At 37.5% G+C, this 23458-nt stretch overlaps 1 long non-coding RNA gene across 1 annotated transcript; it reads right to left on the reverse strand.

Moving 5' to 3' along the window:
• Positions 1-28: 28 nt before the first annotated feature.
• LOC123877056 lies at positions 29-22563 on the reverse strand. The gene is made up of 3 exons (XR_006798484.1): positions 22397-22563; positions 7940-7945; positions 29-40 (listed from the first exon to the last, which is right to left on the reverse strand). It is a non-coding gene; the product is annotated as an uncharacterized LOC123877056 (long non-coding RNA).
• Between the last annotated feature and the right edge of the window lie 895 nt (positions 22564-23458).

The following is a 23458-nucleotide window of genomic DNA, read 5'->3' on the forward strand; positions in this document are numbered from 1 at the left end:
GAATTCTCAGGCATTCAGGTTCCCGCACAATGTTTTCCTTCTCCGTTAAAGCAAATGATATTAAAACGTAATCAAAAGTATTGTAAAACATGAAAAAACCTACTAAACTCCAGAATATTATCCAAGCTGAATCTTGGACTTTCCATCCATACTTAGATAATAAATGCGAAAGTGTGTCTGTCTGTCTGCTACTTTTTCACGGCCCAACAGTTTAAGTGATTTGTATGAAATGTACCGAGGAAGCTTGCGTCCCTGTAATTGACTTAGGCATTTTATCCCGGAAAATCAAACAGTTCCCACGGGATCTCTAATAACCTAAATCCACGCGGACAAAGTCGCGGGCATCCTCTAGTTGAAAATAAACATACCACTGTGCCAGGATGGCTCTTAAAAAACTCTCGCTAAATACAAACTATACAAAGCTTCGTAAAGTAGGAAAAAAAAAGAACAAGTAGGTGTTTTTTATTTGTTTATTATTCAAATATAAAGTGTTTGGAGCGAAAATACTCAGCTCCCCTGTTTAGCGACGTGAATTTTTGTGTTTTTTGCTCGCCGACGAAAATCTTTGTGTATTGCCTTTACAAAAGCGTTTGCGTTGTCTCGAATTTCCTTTGAATTGTCTTTGTAGGTATAATATTTTGGACTAAAACACCCCTTTGCAAAAAGACGGCGGTTTCGATTTTTTGTATAATTACCTAATTTCTATGTAATTGGCAATAATTTTGGGATCGATGTCGGACACGTATTTGTAACTTTTCGGATTTATGAACGTTTCAATAACGGTGAAAAAAAAACATCGTGAGGAAACCTGTATCTTTATGTAACATCTGAATATACACAAAATAATATTATGAACAATTACTGTATGCAGTATTGAATTAAATGAGTACTCTAGGGATGCACTAAAAAAGAGTTTTGAAAAATTCCAAAAAGGCTCTTAAAAAATTAAATCCACTTAAACGGAGTCGCGGGGAACATCTAGTGACATATAAAGAAAAATACGCATCGACTTTAAAAATATTCCTCAGTTAAAATTCAATACCACATCAAAGTTGAACTAGGTAGCTTCTTTATACTTGCTTATTTTTTAAAAGTACTTACCTAATTTTCGTATTTAAGTTAAATGTTAAAGTGCATCAGGCATCGAATTAAGAACCTTCACGTCAAAGTTGAATGCAGACACTCAAATTAACTGCAAAGTTCTCGTTAATTGGCGGGTGAAGTCAGGCGTGTCTCAAGTTGTACGACAATCGATGCCGCAATAAATACCTACTTCAGAGGAGTGCTGGAAAAGCTCTCTTGGGCAGAATTATGGAAGAGCATTATTAGCCATTTCAAGCTTAATTAACCGTTTAATATATTGTGAGATTTGGAGTGGGTATTGGAAATTTTTAATAGCTTATTTTTGGATTAGTGTTGTACATGGAACCATTTTTGAAGGTTTGGTTCACCAAAGAATCGTCTATATTATTTACTACCCGAGAGGACTCTACACAGTGGTTGTTTTAAGTAACGTAATTAATTTTATCACCACTACATCATTTTGACAATCAGAAAGTGTATAATAAATAGTATGCAATTTGAATAAAAGACTTTGACTTTGGGTAAAACGACGCAAGGGAGAAAATTTGTTGGAAAGTTAGCATATTTTCTGGCGAGTGAATTCAGCCGTCCAGTCTCAAGTGAGACGACAATCTCTTTGGTCGTAATAAATACCTACTTAAGTGGAATCGGCTGAAAGCACTCGTGGGCTGGAGGGAGAGTGAGGAGAGGGGAGAGGGGAGAGGGGAATAATTAGCCATTTTGAGCCCGTTTCACCATTAGGATTTGAGTGTACTCGCGAGGCTCAAAATGGGGATATATTTTAGGTACAATGGGCTCCGAAAATTGCTACATGTTTGCGCTTTAAAGTTGAAAACTATAGACCGCACTTTGACTTTGCCTAAAGTTAAGTTTCAGTTAAAACGAGGCAGATTTATGCCAGCGGTATAACCCTGTCTCGTTTTAACAGTGTCTTAAGTCTGGCATAGTCAAAGTTTGCTCTATAGATCTAAGCCTAATAGTAAGAGCATGCTATTGCAATCAACATACGGGTGGGACATCTCTACTCAAAATCAACGTTTTGGCAATACGTTTCTCAACCCCCAACCTAAAAAGAGGGGTGTTATAAGTTTGACATGTATAACTGTGTCATCGTAGCTCCTAAACTAATGAACCGATTTTAATTTAGTTTTTGTTGTCTGAATGGTGGCTTGATCAAGAGTGTTCTTAGCTACAATTCAAGAAAATCGGTTCAGCCGTTTGAAAGTTATCAGCTCTTTTCTAGTTACTGTAACCTTCACTTGTCGGGGGTGTTATAAATTTTTAATTTACACTTGTTTAAAACATTTGTTTAACAAACCAAAGACAATCAAAATTACTATTAAGTAAAGTTTGCCTAAAGCCAACACGCGAGAGAATTGGTAATAAGAAATAAAGTTTAAAAATAAGATAAAATAGCGAGCAAACGAGGAGAGTGATTACTGCCGCCCATGAACATTTGCAGCACCAGAGGAACCGCCAATGCGTTGCCGGCCTTTCAGGAATTTGTTGGTCCACCCCTTGAATAACCCCTCTTATACATTTCATCTAAATTTTGGAGGTCACTACCATTTTTTTCATTTTTAGGGTTCCGTACCTCAAAAGGAAAAACGGAACCCTTATAGGATCACTTTGTTGTCTGTCTGTCTGTCCGTCCGTTTGCCCGTCGTGTATGTCAAGAAAACCTATAGGGTACTTCTCGTTGACCTAGAATCATGAAATTTGGCAGTTAGGTCGGCCTTATAGCACAAGTAAAGGAATAAATCCGAAAACCGTAAATTTATGGTACCATCACAGAAAAAATAATTAAAATGTGTTTCAATTTTCAAAGTAAGATAACTATACCAAGTGGGGTATCATAAAATGGGCTTTACCTGTTCATTTTAAAATAAATTTTTATTTATTTTTATGAATAATAGTTTTTGATTTATCGTGCAATATGTTGGAAAAAATACCCTAGTACGGAACCCTTGATGAGCGAGTCTGACATGCGCTTGGCCGGTTTTTAAGTATGAGTAGGACAATTTTCGTAGCTGCCTGTACAATACAATATAAAAAGTTACGACTCACGATCTCAGTAGAGGACCGGCCCTTAAGTTAACTTAATTAAGAAATTGTGCATTAAAAAAAACAGATGACATTGTTCCTAATTTACCATTTTTTTGTTAATAAAGTAAAAGCATGGAAAACGTCTTAGCGTTGTTCATACTTAAAATTAAATATTTGTTTTTTGATGGAAAAAATCTAGAAAGACCCCGGTTTCTGTCCGTCTGTCTGATATCGCCGTTTTAAGGGTTCCGTAACTCAAAGGAAAAAGAAATCCTTATAGGATGATCACTCCATTGTCTGTCTGTCTATCTGTCCGTCTGTCGTGTCTGTCATGAAAAACCTCTAAGCAAGTGCATGTGAATGGTGGTGGCAGTGCTTGCTTGGGAACTTGGCTTTATTGCTTGGTTGGGGAGGTAAGCGGTGCTTAGCTTGTAACTGCATGTTTGACCATACAGATTTTTTCTGTTGGCGGATTATAGCAAAATAATTTTTAACTGTTTCTTGCTAAACATGAACTTCCGCAAAGTAACGCCTGATTCTATCCAATATTTAAAAACCTCTAAGGTACTTCCTGTTGATCGAGGAAAATTCGCAGGTCAAGAAAAACCTATAAGGTACTTATAAGGGGTGTTATAAGTTTGACGTGTGTATCTGTGTATCTATGTATCTGTCTGTGGCATCGTAGCTTCTAAACGAATGAACCCATTTTAGTTTAGTTTTTTTGTTTGAAAGGTGGCTTGATCGAGAGTGTTCTTAGCTATTAATCGAAGAAAATCGATTCAGCCGTTTGAAAGTTATCAGCTCTTTTCTAGATTTCTTATAGAGGTTTTTGTGTCGGGGGGTTTTTTAACCCCCGACCCAAAAAGAGGGGTGTTATAAGTTTGACGTGTGTATCTGTGTATCTGTGTATCTGTGTATCTGTGTATCTGTCTGTGGCCTCGTAGCGCCTAAACGAATGAACCGATTTTAATTTAGTTTTTTTTGTTTGAAAGGTGGCTTGATCGAGAGTGTTCTTAGCTATAATCCAAAAAAATTGGTTCAGCCGTTTGGAAGTTATCAGCTCTTTTCTGGTTTTCTTATTACTTTTATCCCAGGACCACCAGAGGTTACGTATTTTCTGACACAGGAAATATGTACGATTGAGTAGTGTTAGTAAGTACTAAGAAAGCATGCCTAGCCTACGTGCTAGCTTGCTTAGACGGCCAATTTTCAGGTATCTGATAATCAAGGTACATAAAAACATTACTTACCTCACGTAAATTCTCCAAACTGATTTTTACGTATATTTTAGGCAATATCCTTAAAAATATGTCGCCAATACTCCCAGACACTTCCCGCGTCGGCCGTATTGCTTTGCAGACGCTTTAAAGCTCCCAAAATAAGTAATTACTTAACTGCACGTAAATTCTGATGCTCCATTTTTATATATGTCCACCAGACAGCTATTTTAAAACCTTTTACAAGAAGACAGACCGATCCAGAGGGCCAATCATCCCCTACATTCAATTTTAATGCCTCTGTGGGTTTGAGCGCGAGGGCATCATTATCTACGCGCATGAGACTGAGTAAGACATGTATTAGGATATATTGACTTCTCTCTCACTCTCTTATAGTTTACTTATGTCAATTAATTATTAATATTAAAAAAAAACAGCTAAAAATTAAAAAAATTGGAGAATTCACGTGAGGAAAGTAATGTTTTTATGTACCTTGATTAACTGATACCTGAAAATTGGCCGTCTAAGCAAGCTAGCAGGTCTGTAGGCATGCGTTCTTAGTACATACTAACACTACTCAATCGTCAACATTTCGTTCGTCAGAAAATTCGTGACGGCTGGTGGCCCTGGGATCTTTCACTATTGTAACAGAGGTTCATAATATTATGTCAATTGGCAAATGTCAAGCTGTCAAGATGGACGTTGCTTAGATACATAATTATTTATTTGAAAATAATGTTTTGGAAAACTCCGATACTTTGGATCGTAGGCGCGGAGTTTCTAATTTATAAAATATTATAGTCACAGTTAAACGAGAAAACATCAATTCAATTATAATATCCAACAGTCAACCAAAGGCCACGAACAATCAACCCAAACCCAAACCATAGTCAAACTATTTTTAGGGTTCAGTAGGTATCTGTAGAAAAAAAAGGATGTTGTAGCCTCGACTGTTTTAGTCGCGTAGGTGTGCATGGCACCATTAAATATCGTAGGAGGCGATGACCCTCCGCGCGGCTGAGGTTCCCGCATCGTAGTCGCTTTGTCGCGCAGGTTTGGATGATGCATTAGGCGCACCTTCTTTATATTTTATCTGCTTGAACTCAGCTTATTTATTTTGACAAAATACGTTAAAAATTCATCATCATCAGGATCAACCCATCGCCGGCTCACTACTGAGCACAAGTCTTCTCTCAGAATGAGAAGCTACCACACTGGCCAAGCACGTATTGGCACACCTCACGCACCTTTGAGGGAGCATTATGGCCAACTCTTAAGCATGCAGGTTACCTGACGGTGTTTTCCTTCACCACTTCGTTGTCTGTCTGTGTGTCATCTTTCAAGAGAATCAAAACTTATAAATTGGGTACTTCCCGTTTACGTAGAATCATGAAAGGCAGGTAGCAATATCTTATAGCCCAAGCACTCTACTCCTGTGGCCCAAGTAAACAGAAAAATCCGACAACTGAATTGTCATTACATAAAAAAAAACTTGTACGGAACTCTTCATGTGTGAGGCAGACTCGCACTTGACCGGTTTTTGAAAGTTATGTCAAATAAAAATTTTACATGCAATAACAAACAAAATGAAATACAAGCCACTTTATTCCTTATTTCATAGGGTGAAAGTCGATTTCAATTTAATCGTAGGTATATCTTGAAAAGCGAACTATTATACGACTACGTAAAATGGGTACATTTTTAAAGCAACGACATGTTAGAAACAGATATTTCGTTTTGGTCATGTTAAACTATGTGAGTCATTCAGATAATTCTTGATTTAGTGATGTTCGGTCAAAAATATTTCATGGAACGTATAATTAACATAACATTGATGTTACTTTTGAAGAGATATTAGCTGCCTTATTGGATTTATATTATTATAGAAATTGGGTTTTAGAATGGCACAAATAAACGGTAATTTATGAATAAAAGTTTAAAAAGCGTGAAATAAAAATTAAATTAAAAATTTAAAAAACCCCCGACACATAAACCTCTAAAAAGTAAAAAAATAATAGGTAAGTATGTATGGGCCCTTTAAGAATAGTATAAATAGTAAAGTTTTTATCCAAGCGTTCGTTATTAAATTTTGAGTTATACATAAAAGTGTTAAAATATCTTGTACGATGGTATGGAACCTTTCGTGTGTGAGTCCTACTCTCACTTGACCGATTTTTCCACAAAAAAACAACTACTGTACCTACATAGGTACATTAGAAAATATCGAGAAAAGCTTCTATAATAAAAATTAAATTAAAAATTTAAAAAACCCCCGACACATAAACCTCTAAAAAGTAAAAAAATAATAGGTAAGTATGTATGGGCCCTTTAAGAATAGTATAAATAGTAAAGTTTTTATCCAAGCGTTCGTTGCGTCGGGGGACCGCTAAAGACTATTCTTTCTACAACAGATGACTTTCATAGTTTATGATAGGTAGCGGTCCCCTGGCGCAACGAGCGCTTGGATAAAAACTTTACTATTTATACTATTCTTAAAGGGCCCATACATACTTACCTATTATTTTTTTACTTTTTAGAGGTTTATGTGTCGGGGGTTTTTTAAATTTTTAATTTAATTTTTATTTCACGCTTTTTAAACTTTTATTCATAAATTACCGTTTATTTGTGCCATTCTAAAACCCAATTTCTATAATAATATAAATCCAATAAGGCAGCTAATATCTCTTCAAAAGTAACATCAATGTTATGTTAATTATACGTTCCATGAAATATTTTTGACCGAACATCACTAAATCAAGAATTATCTGAATGACTCACATAGTTTAACATGACCAAAACGAAATATCTGTTTCTAACATGTCGTTGCTTTAAAAATGTACCCATTTTACGTAGTCGTATAATAGTTCGCTTTTCAAGATATACCTACGATTAAATTGAAATCGACTTTCACCCTATGAAATAAGGAATAAAGTGGCTTGTATTTCATTTTGTTTGTTATTGCATGTAAAATTTTTATTTGACATAACTTTCAAAAACCGGTCAAGTGCGAGTCTGCCTCACACATGAAGAGTTCCGTACAAGTTTTTTTTTATGTAATGACAATTCAGTTGTCGGATTTTTCTGTTTACTTGGGCCACAGGAGTAGAGTGCTTGGGCTATAAGATATTGCTACCTGCCTTTCATGATTCTACGTAAACGGGAAGTACCCAATTTATAAGTTTTGATTCTCTTGAAAGATGACACACAGACAGACAACGAAGTGGTGAAGGAAAACACCGTCAGGTAACCTGCATGCTTAAGAGTTGGCCATAATGCTCCCTCAAAGGTGCGTGAGGTGTGCCAATACGTGCTTGGCCAGTGTGGTAGCTTCTCATTCTGAGAGAAGACTTGTGCTCAGTAGTGAGCCGGCGATGGGTTGATCCTGATGATGATGAATTTTTAACGTATTTTGTCAAAATAAATAAGCTGAGTTCAAGCAGATAAAATATAAAGAAGGTGCGCCTAATGCATCATCCAAACCTGCGCGACAAAGCGACTACGATGCGGGAACCTCAGCCGCGCGGAGGGTCATCGCCTCCTACGATATTTAATGGTGCCATGCACACCTACGCGACTAAAACAGTCGAGGCTACAACATCCTTTTTTTTCTACAGATACCTACTGAACCCTAAAAATAGTTTGACTATGGTTTGGGTTTGGGTTGATTGTTCGTGGCCTTTGGTTGACTGTTGGATATTATAATTGAATTGATGTTTTCTCGTTTAACTGTGACTATAATATTTTATAAATTAGAAACTCCGCGCCTACGATCCAAAGTATCGGAGTTTTCCAAAACATTATTTTCAAATAAATAATTATGTATCTAAGCAACGTCCATCTTGACAGCTTGACATTTGCCAATTGACATAATATTATGAACCTCTGTTACAATAGTGAAAGATCCCAGGGCCACCAGCCGTCACGAATTTTCTGACGAACGAAATGTTGACGATTGAGTAGTGTTAGTATGTACTAAGAACGCATGCCTACAGACCTGCTAGCTTGCTTAGACGGCCAATTTTCAGGTATCAGTTAATCAAGGTACATAAAAACATTACTTTCCTCACGTGAATTCTCCAATTTTTTTAATTTTTAGCTGTTTTTTTTTAATATTAATAATTAATTGACATAAGTAAACTATAAGAGAGTGAGAGAGAAGTCAATATATCCTAATACATGTCTTACTCAGTCTCATGCGCGTAGATAATGATGCCCTCGCGCTCAAACCCACAGAGGCATTAAAATTGAATGTAGGGGATGATTGGCCCTCTGGATCGGTCTGTCTTCTTGTAAAAGGTTTTAAAATAGCTGTCTGGTGGACATATATAAAAATGGAGCATCAGAATTTACGTGCAGTTAAGTAATTACTTATTTTGGGAGCTTTAAAGCGTCTGCAAAGCAATACGGCCGACGCGGGAAGTGTCTGGGAGTATTGGCGACATATTTTTAAGGATATTGCCTAAAATATACGTAAAAATCAGTTTGGAGAATTTACGTGAGGTAAGTAATGTTTTTATGTACCTTGATTATCAGATACCTGAAAATTGGCCGTCTAAGCAAGCTAGCACGTAGGCTAGGCATGCTTTCTTAGTACTTACTAACACTACTCAATCGTACATATTTCCTGTGTCAGAAAATACGTAACCTCTGGTGGTCCTGGGATAAAAGTAATAAGAAAACCAGAAAAGAGCTGATAACTTCCAAACGGCTGAACCAATTTTTTTGGATTATAGCTAAGAACACTCTCGATCAAGCCACCTTTCAAACAAAAAAAACTAAATTAAAATCGGTTCATTCGTTTAGGCGCTACGAGGCCACAGACAGATACACAGATACACAGATACACAGATACACAGATACACAGATACACAGATACACACGTCAAACTTATAACACCCCTCTTTTTGGGTCGGGGGTTAAAAAATAGAACTAGAAAAGTATCAGGTTCAGGTGGCTAGTTGCCTAGGCACTTTAGATCGCTTTCACACAAATTGTTAGCGACGCCTATAGGTACTTTAATAACTGGTTAAGAGCGTGTCAGAATTCGCAAGGTTCCGTAGATACTTAGTTGCTAAAAACTTTGACGATCCTCGAAACATCACACTAATATTATAAAGGCGAAAGTTTGTATGCGTGTGTGTGTGTGTGTGTGTGTGTGTGTGTGTGTGTGTGTGTGTATGTTTGTTACTCCTTCACGCAAAAACTACTGGACGGATTGGGCTGAAATTTAGAATGGAGATAGCACATAGGCTACTTTTTATCCCGGAAAATGAAAGAGTTCCCACGGGAATTTTAAAAAACCTACATCCACGCGAACGAAGTCGCGGGCATCAGCTAGTATTATAATAAAAGGAAAAGCTGACTGACTGACGGATCTTTCACCGCACAGCTCAAACTACTGGACGAATCAAGCTGAAATTTGAAATCCGTTAAGAAAGGATTTTTGAAAATTCAATCCCTAAGTAGGTAACATAGCAGTTTGAAATTTGTTAGTCCACGCGGATAAAGTCGTGGGCATAAGTTAGCTGTTCCATGAACGGCAGTTTTTTCTATAAACTGAAGAAACCTCATGATATGTATCTACTATCTACCCACTAGATGACGCCCGCGACTTCATCGATGTGGAAGTTCAAAAAATCCTGTGGGAACCATGGATTTTTACGCGATATAAAAAAAACCTAGTTTATATAAATATGAAGATAGATGCCTATCCAAGGTCCAAATTTCAGTCAAATCTTTCAGTAGTTTTTACGTGAAAGAGATAAACACACACACACACACACACACACACATACACGCACGCACAAACTTCCTCCTTTATAATATTAGTGTCATTATAAATTCAAAAGTGTGTTTGTATTTTAGCTTGTTGTTTTGTCCTTCAATCACACTGGAACGGAGACTCAGATCAACGTGATTTTTTGCATGGATACTTTTAGCAGATTTAATTTTTAGTACATTATATACTTTTTAGATCATGTCGATGATTTTAATTTAGATTACGGATCACTAAACGCCTTCAAATATCTTAGTAGGAATAACATTTTAACCTTTTTCGGATTAGCAACATCGAAAACCACTAAATATTATGTTGTAAAAGGCGGCAAAATTCCACGGCATCCTGTATCGGAGTATCGGAAATTAAAAATTCAGGAACGTGCGTTACGCTTTATACGCCTCATAAACCTCTAATGTTATTTATCGTCGCAATAAAAGGGAAAAGGAAAAAACACAACGCGCGGCAAGCTTTTTAATTTACAGTGTATAATACTTTTTTGGGGGAGTATAGGGTATTTTATTTTTGGTGCGACAGCGTTTAGTAAACGTTGCAACGTTGAAGCTAGCTGTTAATATGGAAGGGTGACCGATTTTGGAGGCTTTAATTTTGCCTTTATCTTTCCATCCCAAAAGCCCGTTAACAGGGCTCTCTCCGTCATTTATTCCATACAATGGAAGCCCCAATTTCATTTGAATATTAAACAACCAAAGTCCCAAAGTCCATGAAATTTTGCAGACACATTCTAGAAACTAATAACTGTGCCTGTGGTGTTTTAGATTTTTCTAAAAATATGTAGTTTTAAAATTACAGGGGCTCAAAGATTTGTATGTGAATTTTTAAGACAGCGTAACTTTGAAACCGAATTTTTTAACGGCAATCTGGAAAACCACAGGCATAGATATTAGTTCCCGGAACGTTTCTACAAAATTCTATTGAGTATGATTGGTTAGTATTCCAATGAGAGACGAAACTACGTTTGTATGGAGCGAGTGACGGAGAGACTCCTCTTAAGAGGGGCGTTTATGAAAGCGGTAGGTCGTTGGTGGGTAGAGCCTAAAATAACGTTATCTATGCGTGTCACCCTTTCTCTCTAACCGCACCTCACCCCGAGAGAGGCCGGGTGAATGAATTTTGCTTAAAATACAAGATTTTTTAGTCAAAAACCAGCCAAGTGCGAGTCAGACTCGCGCACTGAGGGTTCCGTACTCGGTAATTTTTCCAACATTTTGCACGATAAATTAAAAACTATTATGCATAAAAACAAATAAAAATCTGTTTTAGACAGGTAAAGCCCTTTCATAATATGATGCCCCACTTGGTATAGTTATCTTACTTTGAAAGTTGACACACATTTTAATTTTTTTTTATGATGTAACCACAAATTCGCGGTTTTCTGATTTATTCCTGTACTTGTGCTACCTACCTGCCAAATTTCATGATTCTAGGTCAACGGGAAGTACCCTATAGGTTTCTTGACAGACACGACGGACGGACGGACAGACAGACAGACAACAAAGTGATCCTATAAGGGTTCCGTTTTTTCCTTTTGAGGCACGGAACCCTAAAAAAGGCAAAGTGAAAATTTAAATCGACGTTTTGAAATTACGCCTATTTTTCCCCAAAAGAAAACAACTTTTTACAGCAACTAAACACATCTGAAATTAGGTATTATAAAGTAAAGTGTGCCATGACGTTGTTAGTTTTTCAACTTTCTAGTTTATGCTATCACCGCTTATTCATAACAGTCTCCCCTAATCTTATTTGGAAGGAAAACGATTTCAACCTGCCGCCCCACAATAGAATAAAGAAGCTAAATGCAAATGTTCATTAATACTTTTAATTGGATAATTTTACGCATCTGTCCGTCCGCCCTCACTCGTACCTACTTCTGAACTCGCCCAACTTAATTACACGAGTCAATTATGAACGAAACCACCTTTAAAAACAACTAAAACACGCGAAAATAATCCCTACAACCCTAAAAATAAGGTAAATACAACTGTAGGGATAATTTTGTAAGAAAAGGTCGAGACGGCAAGGTAATAGGCAGCCATTTCCTCAAATAATTTCGTGATTTCTTTTATCTCAAAATATTATTTTGGACGGAAGTTCCGAAGGGATTAAAATCGGGATATTCGGATATCAAATTAAATCATTATTAAGTAGGGCTATGATTGGTTCCACAATTTATAATGTGAATATTTTATGTAATTTTTCAGGTGTGGGCGAAGAATCTTTATTTACGAGAAACAATAACATGTGTCATTTTTAACCCCCGACCGAAAAAGAGGGGTGTTATAAGTTTGACGTGTGTATCTGTGTATCTGTCTGTGGCATCGTAGCTCCTAAACTAATGAACCGATTTTAATTTAGTTTTTGTTTGAAACGTGGCTCGATCGAGAGTATTCTTAGTTATAATTCAAGAAAATCGGTTCAGCTGTTTGAATAATTGAAAGTTATCAGCTCTTTTCTAGTTACTGTAACCTTCACTTGTCGGGGGTGTTATAAATTTTTAATTTACACTTGTATGATTGTAGGGCCTTGGGCGAACTTTGTATGGAAGCAGAGCAATGTTATTTCGATATATTATATACCATATACATCATAATCATCATCATCGCCGGCTCACTACAGAGCACGGGTCTCCTCTCAGAGCGAGAAGGATTTTGGCCACAGTCTACCACGCTGGTCAAGTTCGGATTGGCAGACTTCACACACCTTTGAAAACATTATGGAGAACTTTTAGGCATGCCAACCATGTACATACTGTATGAAATACTGCAAACAACGATTCATAAAATAGTTTGTAAGTTGTACCAAAATATAATTATCTATAGAACCCGAAAAGAGTGAGGTCCAACTCACACTTCGCCGGTTTTTTAATTTTGAGTGCAGAACAGTAAAATGATCGTTCCCGATTTAAGAAAATACTTAAACAGATCCTACACTTCATACACACGTATAGACTCATCAAAAACGAATACTCAAACGTAAAATGAGACGTTAACCGTAGTTTATGGTCCTTAATGGTTGAACCGTTAAATTGATGGAGATCCGAGCATAAAAACGTTTTATGGAACATACCTCTAACCGTCGGAGCCTCAGCCGCTTACGCCGTTAAGTTTTTTCGCTTTAGACCAGTACATAGAGTAACATCGTCTAGGAGAAATCATAGCAAAATCATTTTCATCTTAATTACTAACCACTTATTTTAAGTTTGTTTATACTCTATGCACAAGTTGTATAAATTCGTTTCTTTTCAATCTTATTCTTACTGTCGCTGGCATCAGCTACAAGACCAATAAATACTTAATTTAAAAAAAAACAAAAACTGGCTAAGTGCGAGTCAGACTCGCGCACCGAGGGTTCCGTATTCGGGTAAATTTTTCGTCATTTTGCACGATAAATCAAAAACTATTATGCATAAAAATAAATAAAATCGTATTTAGATTGTATAGGTAAAGTCCCTTTCATTCTGAAAGTCATTTTGATACTTGGTAAAGTTATCTTACTTTAAAAATTAAACCAAATTTAATTTTTTTTTGTGATGTAAGCACAAATTCACTGTTTTCAGAGTTTTTCCTTTACTCGTGCTATGGGACCTACTTACCTGCTAAATTTCATGATTCTAGGTCAACAGGAAGTACACCCTATAAGTTTTCTTGACAGACACGACAAGGACAGACGGACAGACGAACAGACAGACAACAAGGTGATCTTATAGGGGTTACGTTTTTCCGTTTGAGGTACGGAACGCTAAAAAATAGCGAGCAAACGAGCAGACTCGTCACGTGATGTTAAGTGATTATCGCTGTCCATGCTGATGCACAGCACCGCTGATGCGTTGCCGGTCTTTCAGTTTATTGGTCCGCCAAATAACCCCACGTTGTAATCTAGTGCAAGTAAATTAATGCACAATTCGGTAAGTATTTACTTATTACTTACTAGCTGATGCCCGCAGCTTCGCCCGCGTGGATTGGTCAGATCCCCTGCAGCATCAGGATTGAGGAGTTGGACTCCAAATTTTTTATGAAACAATGTCGCAAAGTTCCTCTATCGAATAAAAAAGAAATGACGCAAATCGGTTCAGAAATCTCGGAGATTTCGGTGTACCTAGGTAGAAAAACACAACTCCCTTTTTGAAAGTCGGTTAAAAAAGTAGCCTATGTTACTTCCTGGTCAATTCTCTACTTGTCTGTGAAAATCCCGTCAAAATCGGTTCAGCCGTTCCCAAGATTAGCCTTTTCAAACAGACAGACAGACAGACAGACAGACAGACAGACAAAAATTTTAAAAACGTGTGATTCAGTTATAGTATCGTTCAAATAACCATATGACCTTAATATGCGGTAGTTATTTCGAAATTACAGACAGACACTCCAATTTTATTTATTAGTATAGATGTATTACTTTTTCGCCCGTATGGGTATATACTTTGGCAGACGTTTGAACGCTGCATAGTACGTATAGCGTCTTCCTTGCAAGGAAAAACTGAGTTGCCTTCAAGGGTTTTAGGACCAGTCGATTAGTATACATGGCGTAAAATGTCTCCCGGGGACCATCTTGAGTAGATTTATTATCGACGGTTGGACGTTTGACGATTCATATAAGTTATTAAGGTACTTTTACCCGTCTTCAAATGCTTTCCGAACTGATGGTAAAGTGTTGTCTCTGTCAAAAATATTTTTTAACGCCCGTAGATGCCTGTAGCACATCGCTACGAATCCGTAGCAGCTAAATGGCTAAATAAATTGTTCCGCCATGACAATGTTAGTTTTGTAGCCTTATCTAATGTAGCCTTTGACTGCAATCTTACCTGGTGATAAGTGATGGTGTAGTCCAAGATGGAAGTGGGCTAACCTGGAAGGGGTATGGCAGTTTTTATGAAACCCATACCACTTTGGTTTCTAAACGGCACTGTACCGGAAGGCTAAATGGCTTGGCGGCACGGCTTTGCTGGTAGGATGGTAACTAGCCACAGCCGAAGCCTCCCACCAGACCAGACTAGAGAAAATTTATAGTATTTCTAATTTCTCCTCTTTTTATTGAAAATATTACAATAAAACTTAAAGTTAGCCTTATCTAATTACTATACAAGTTCTCCTGCCAGGAATCGAACCCGAGACTTCCCACTAATAAGACCACAGCCTCACAACTTCGCCAGGCAGGTCGTCAAGTTTTATGCCATGCGAAGCAGAAGCGAAATCGCTCTATACACACAATTTCGGTCTCTCTACTTCTATTAGCGCCAAAATGGCGAAAATCAAGTTGCCTCCAAAACTGATCGGCCAACGCAGGTCTAGCGTACTTTTATTAGTAGAGGTCAGTGACAATAACTGAGTTAAGGCGTCGCTGTCAAACTTAAAAGCGGTTAAGTACGAACGACAAGCTCCTAATTGATGAAAACATCTTAAAAGCCCAACGTTATCGGATTTGTGTTCTTTTGTCGGTTTTAACTCGCTAATTCTATTTCAATTTTGACATTAAATTCGGACGAAAATTGTTTTGACAGCATTCAGTCTTTGCAACAGCTTTCATAGCTGATTTATCAACTTTAGACTTATCGTAATCAAAGATTTTAGATCTTTTGCTATTCAAATTGCTTTTATGATAATAACTAGATGATGTTCGCGACTTCGTTCGCGTGGAGTTTGGTTTTAAAAATCCCGTGAGAACTCTTTGATTTTCCGGGATAAAAAGTAGTATGTCCTTCCCCAGGATATAAACGAACTCTGTACCAAATTTCATCAAAATCGGTAAAACTTTTGGGCCATGAAAAGCTAGCAGACAGACGGACACACTTTCGCATTTATAATATTATTAAGTATGGACCAGTATTTGATAGCGAGCAAACGAGCAGAGGGTCATCTGATGTTAAGTGATTACCACCGCTTTACAGCACCAGACGTACCGCCCGATGCGTTGCCGGCCTTTCAGGAATTTGTTGGTCCGCCCCTTGAATTACCCCACGTTGTAATCTAGTGGGAAAACCGCCGATGGCAGTTGATTCCACAGTTTGTATGTGCTTGGAAAAAGGGAAGGAACCTTCAGATAAACTTAGTTTAACGAATTTTGACGTTTGTATATTGGGAATCTGTAAAATTGTTAAAATCTGTTAGATAATAATATTTACAAAATATACCCTTATTGAAATAAACATTATCAGACACATAATCACGTGTTAAGGGCTTAAGAATATGAGAAAGTAACCTCAAAAACAAGTAAAATAAGGAAAAACGTAAAATAACCGGGCCAAAGAAAAGTTCGGGTGAAACTGATCTCGAATAATGAAGTTGAATACATTTACTAAACGAAAGTTAGTAGCTAACGTAAATACTGTTCGGATTTAGTGTTCTATGTGTAGTATGATCCTTAGAATTGTTATTTTTAAAATTCAGATACAAGTTAGCCCCTGACTGCAATCTCACCTGGTGGTAAGTGATGGTGCAGTCTAAGATAGAAGCGAGCTAACCTGGAAGGGGTATGGCAGTTTTCATTGAACCCATACTCCTTTGGATTCTACACGTCATCGTACCGGAACGCTAAATCGCTTGGCGGTACGGGTTTGCCGGTTGTAACTAGCCACGGCCGAAGCCTCGTACTTATAATTATTGATATTATTAAGTTTGAAACCTTTGCCTTTGGCCTAAATTTTGGATCATTTTGGCCGATGATGAATCTTTGGCCGAAAATGGCCGAAGTCGAAGGTTCGATCGGGCACTACTGAACTGGGTTGTGACTATAAATACTACACAATAAAGTTCCCCCGCGTCCGACAGATGGCGGCGTGATTGATGGGGGAACTTGATTATAATGCTTATTCTTTAAATTGCTTTCCCCACTTAGCGCTCCACTCCGCTTCCCTCCACTCCACTTCGGTACACTTCAGGTGAAAGAGAACTTTGCGGAGTTGCGGAAAAAATATAAAAAATATAATGGCTTCCGCACTTAGTGAGCTAAGTTAGGTAAGTTGTTGAGTCAATAAAACTTTTTATAGCTACAAGAAAATTTTAAGAAATCGAAGGTGTGGAGCGGTTCTCTACAATAATAAAAAAAAAACGGTCAACTGCGAGTCGGGCTCGCACACGGAGGGTTCCGTACCATCGTACAAGAAATAACAATTTTTAATTTACATGGCGGCCATTTTGACATTTTTATTTATTATTTGTTGTTATAGCGGCAATAGAAATACACATTTTTTAAATCAATTTTCTACTCATTAGTGTCCACCAAATTTTTTTATTCAGACACAAATTAGCCCTTGACTACAATCTCACCTCGTGGTAAGTGATGATGCAGTCTAACATGGAAGCGGGCTATTCTGGAAGGGTTATGGCATTTTTCATTAAACTCATGCTCCTTTGGTTTCTACACAGCATTGTACCGGAACGCTAAATCGCTTGGCGGGACGGTTTTGCCGGTAGGGTGGTAACTAGCCACGGCCGAAGTCTCCCACGAGACCAGACCAGACAGATATACTCGTCTGTCCACCTAGTCCACTAGGAGGACGAATCAAAGGACGATTTTATATACCTGCCCGGCTAGCATGGGCAGTAGATAAAAATTATATCCCCGATTATATGCACTGATTTCTATGACATCAGTGGATATAATCGGGGGATATAATTTTTATCTACTGCCCATGCTAGCCGGGCTGATAGGTTTATATGTCGCGCAAAATAATAATTGTTTGAGCCAAATGTCGCTATGAAAGCAATTTTGATAGCGAGTGCGTTACGCAATTAACTAATTACATAACAATGGCCGATTGATTAATGTCAACTGAAAAGCTTTAATTATTGTTCACAGTTTTATTTTATGCATATTTCCCATTTCTGCATAATTGATTGCATGTTAAATCATGTTTGTCGAAAAAACTTATTAATCACAAACCAAATTATTACATTATGAGGGCCGCTGTGGTTTATTAGTGAGAGGTCCCGGGTTCGATTCAATCCGTGACTTCATCCCCGTAGCAACACCAAACCCCTATTTTACCCCCAGGGGTTTGAATTTTCAAAACTCCTTTCCTAGCGGATGTCTACGTTAATAGCTATCTGTCAGCCCGATTCGTACATGTGTTGATAGATCAGTCAGTCAGTCAGTTTTTATATTTAAAACTAGCCAATGCCCGCGACTTCGCCCGCGTGGATTTAGGTTTTTCGAAATCTCGTGGGAACTCGTTAATTTTCCGGGATAAAAAGTAGCTTATGTGCTAATCCAGGGTATTATCTATATCCATTCCAAATTTCAGTTTAATTCGTCTAGCAGTTTTTGCGTGAAGGAGTAACAAACACACACACACACACATACACAAAAACTTTCGCCTTTATAATATTAGTGTGATAGCTGCAGTCTACAAAGTGTATGAAGCCAGGAAATAATTTGCTCGTCTCGACCCATATTTCAGTGTGAACCACCATCTGCCAGAAATATTAGGCTCGGCCCGAGATGGGTCGGCGGATAGGACGATGTGGCGATTTGTGGCCATTTATAGGCGTCAGCGGCGCATAAGGACGGCTGATGCCCCTTTGGCGATTACGTCGGCTTCAGCGAAATATCCTTAGTTGATTGGCTTTAGCCTTTAACGTAATGTTATCCATACCTACTAATATTATAAATGCGAAAGTATGTCTTCTGTCTGTCTGCTAGCTTTTTAAAGCTCATCTGTTTAACCAATTTTGACGCAATTTGGTAAAGAAATAGCTTGCCTTTACTTTTCTGTCTACTTTTTATTCCGGAAAATTAAAGAATTCGCACGGGATTTTAAAAGACTGAAATCCACGCGAAGAAAGTCGTGGAAATCAGCTAGTACTTTCATATATGTCTACAAAGTAAATGAAGTCAGGAAATAATTTGCTCGCTGTGACCCATATTTCAGCGGGGAACGACATCTGTCGGAAATATTAGGCTCGGCCCGAGATGGGTCGGTGGATAGGGCGATATGGCGATTTGTGGCGATTTGTGGCGATTTGTGGCCATTTATAGGCGTCAACGGCGCAAAGGGACGGCCGATGCCCCTTTGGCGATTACGTTGGCTTTAGCAAAATATCCTTATAGTTGATTGGCTTTAAAGAATTGTGATCCATACTAAATGCGAAAGTGTGTCTTCTATCTGCAAGCTTTCCAATGTCCATTATTTGACCGATTTTGACGGAATTTGGTATAGTACAGTCGCCGAATTCCGATACTTCCAGGTACTTCCGATACTTCTGAAATTACTGACAGATAGAGCTGGCATCCCGCGAACAGACGGCTACTTTTTATTCAGGAAAATCAAAGAGTTCCCACGGGATTTTTCAAAAATCTTTATTCATGCGATCGAAGTCGCGGGCATCAGCTAGTACTCAGCTAGATTTCCGCGTCACTCTAGCTAAAAAATAGTCAATAGCTAGTCGTTTCCTAGTCGGCGCGAGGGACAACCACTTTTTCTAGTAAGTTGATAACTAGCCACGGGCGGGCGGAGAAAAACAAAAGCTTAGTTTTCCCTTTATCTTGTATACTGCAACGAGCAGGTAGCTGCTAGGATCATTTATAATGTCGTCTCTACAGGTCACGTCTCAGACAGATTAGCTAATCTGCGCCCGGCTCCGGCAGCGGGCGCTGTTAGCGGATGCTTAATTACATGTTTATACTTGAACGTGAATTAATTTGGATTTTCTCGATTTTCCGTATTTTATTAACAAGATAAAGTTCAAAACTAAAACCCGATTACTCCTTTTAATCGCTGAAATATAGTAAAACTAGCTGATACGCGCGAATTGATCCGCGTGGAATTAGCGTTTTAAAAGTCCCTTGGGCACTCTTTGATTAAAAAAAAAAATATCTCTTTTTTACCCCCTTTGGAGTTGAATTTTCAAAAATCCTTTCTAAGTGGATGTCTTCGTCATAATAGCTATCTGCAGGCCAAATTTCAGCTTGATCCGTCCAGTACAGTTTGAGCTGTACGTTGATACAAAGATCAGTCAACAAGTCAGTCAGTGAATTAGTCAGTCAGATTTTCCGGGATAAAAAGTAGCCTATGTGCTAATCCAGGGTATAATCTATCTCCATTCTAAATTTCAACCCAGTCCGTCCAGTAGTTTTTGCGCTAAGGAGTAACACACACACACACACACACACACACACACACACACACACACACACACACACACATACAAACTTTCTCCTTTATAATATTAGTGTGATAACTAATAAACTAAATAAATAATATATATTCGGTAATAAATATAGATATACTTAAATGTATAGATAGGTATAATGTGTCATCAACCTCCGCCAGTCCCTTATGCCTGTAATGGGTCCCGGAATGCTACAGGCTTATCAGGAAGACCCATCTCGTTGCAAACGTCCCTAATATTTCCGACTCGTGACGTCCCTAAGTAAAATATGACCCAGAATGGACCGATTATTTCCTGGCTTCATGTCGTTAAATAAGTTTTGTGAAATGAATGAAACTAAAAAATAGAATAGAATCGATTATTATTAGGTTTCCGTTTTTACCCTTTGGGTATGGAACCGTATTAAGAGGGCTCTCTCCGTCACTCGTTTCATACAATCGTAGTTCCAATTTCATTTGAATATTAAGCAACCAAAGTCCATGAAATTTTGCAGACATATTCTAGAAACTAATATCTATGTCTGTGGTTTTCCAGATTTCAGATCTTTGAGCCCCTGTAATTTTAAAACTACATATTTTTAGAAAAATCTAAAACACCACAGACACAGATATTAGTTTCTAGAATATGTCTGCAAAATTTCATGGACTTTGGTTGCTTAATATTCAAATGAAATTGGAACTACGATTGTATGAAACGAGTGACGGAGAGAGCCCTGTTATGTCACGCTGCTGTCTGTCTGTCTGTCCGGATAATGTCACAGGTCTCTACGAAGCTCAAATGTTGGTATTTGGTGTAGAATGTTGACCCAAACCAAATATTGAATTAAAAATTCAATTAAATTTTTTCCCATACATGAAAAAGGAGCCGAAAAAAATTTTTTTTCACCCTAGCATGTAGGGTCTCATTGTTTAGAGCTCCTTGAATAAAGTACAAAAATATGTATTTTAGTTTTTTTTTATCTTAAAAAATAAGGAAATGGGGGGCCGTTAAAGTGGTCAGTTTTAGACTATTTTAGTAACGGGGCTATTTCAAAAGCTAAACTAGTTAAGAATATAAAATTTCGGTATATTATACTGTAAGGTTACTTTTAAAAATTGATTTGAATAGTCAACAATAATATAAAATTATTAATTTTTCTAATGCAGGTAGTTTGATAAAATCGATATTTGGCTCATTCGATGTCATACAATCTGTTGCTAGGAGGCCAACAAGATTGAACTTGCATAAATACGGGTGTTTTGAAGGTTTTAGTAATATAATCCTACTCTATGGTTTTAGTTGAGTCTCCTTCGGAGATTCGGAGCGATATCGCATATTTTCGGTATTTGGATTGTGAACTGGACAATTAGATGTTGTGATAGCAATCACGCTCTAATTAAATTATTTATTTTGGCATTAGTTTGTTTAGATTAAGACTCTCGGATAACCTTTACACATTGAAATTGTGTTTTTTGTGTTGGTTTTGAGAGGACATTCCAATAATCCGATAAAAATATTTAAATAGTACCAGCTTTTCTGAGTGACGCCAATAATACTGTATTTAAACAACAAATAGGCACTGAAAACAACGATTTATAGAATAGTTTGCAAGGTGTGACCGTAACAAACGAACATTTTTTGGGGGTTTCTTTCACGGTTTACTGCGATGTTCTAGCTCGGAGAAGAGATATTTCGTACACCTAAAATATGATGTTCATAATTATGGAACCCTAAAAGAACGAGGCCCGACTCGCACTTGACGGGGGTTTATAAACTTGATAATCCACGCGGGCAAAGTCGCGGTGAACAGCTAGAATAATCTTAAACGAAACACCTTTTTATTTTAATTACAATTCGACCTTTATACGGAGGCTCGAATTACAATCCAGCCTTTTTCACCCTTGTACCGGTAAGCCATAAAGGCTTCAATTTAATCAAATAAAGCTAGGGGGAAATAGGTAAGCTTTGGGGGCATTTTCCTATTTTAATCAACTCGCCGAGTTATAAACACCGGTGCACACGACGTGAAGCTATTACGCGTGTGACATGCATTGTTGTGGCGCAGGTGTGGCCACGGCCTAATGCCTCACTGTTCATGTTCTGGCAACGAACAAATACCTATACAACCTATAACATAACGTGATTACATTTATGGAATAGAATAGAATGACCTCAATTCCACGATAAATTATGTACTGTTTGTTCTTGAATCTGTAAACTTAGTTTTAATTTGACATACCTATTACTCACTACATGACATACCTACAAATAGAAACTATTTATTTAATTTATTTAGCGTTACTAATTTAATAATTATGTAACATTAAAATTAATCTTAATTTATAATGATTGAAATGATTGTGTATAATAAATGTAAATAATATATTGTAAATTGCGATGCCCTGACAGGGCGTCATGTAACTATACTTATCTAGCTTTAAGTTATATAGTTATTAGTACATGACAGCAATGAAATAAATAAATAAATAAAAATAGAATAAGGTTTATTCGTTGTTCCAACTCATATTAAACACAATAAACATTTACAAAGATAACGCAAAATCTCACTTGACTTAAACAGTGTCTATATTACGTGCCAACTAACTAACTATAGGCCCGAACTCATTATTCATTTATTTACATTTCATTGAAAACTTGCTTTTGCCCACGACTTCGTCCGTGTGGACTACACTCTCAAAGCCTTATTTTAACCCGTTAGGAGTTGAATTTTCAAAAAATCCTTTCCAGCGGCTGTCTGCGTTATAGCTGTATGCCCAGCCCGATCAGTCCAGTAGTTTGAGCTGTGCTTGGATAAATCAGTCAGTCAGTCAGTGAGCTAGCTTTTCGTTTTATATCTATACTAGCTTATGCTCGCGACTTCGTCCGCGTGGACTATATTTTCAAATCCCTATTTTTACCCTCTTATGGGTTGAATTTTTTAAAATCCTCTTTTAACAGATGCCATAAGAATTATTAACAGTATTATAATAATAACTATCTATAATATAAGAAGACATATGCCTGAGAATTCTTCATGATATTCTTAAGGATATGTAAAGTCTGCCAATCCGCACTTAGCCAGTGCAGTAGACTATGGTTTAAGAGGGGTCTCTCCGTCACTCACTCCATACAAACGTAGTTCCAATTTAATTTGAATATCAAGCAACCAAAGTCCATGAAATACAGACATATTCTAGAAACTAATATCTATGCCTGTGATTTTCCAGATTTCT

Source organism: Maniola jurtina, chromosome 22, assembly GCF_905333055.1.
Source record: "Maniola jurtina chromosome 22, ilManJurt1.1, whole genome shotgun sequence".
NCBI lineage: Eukaryota > Metazoa > Arthropoda > Insecta > Lepidoptera > Nymphalidae > Maniola > Maniola jurtina.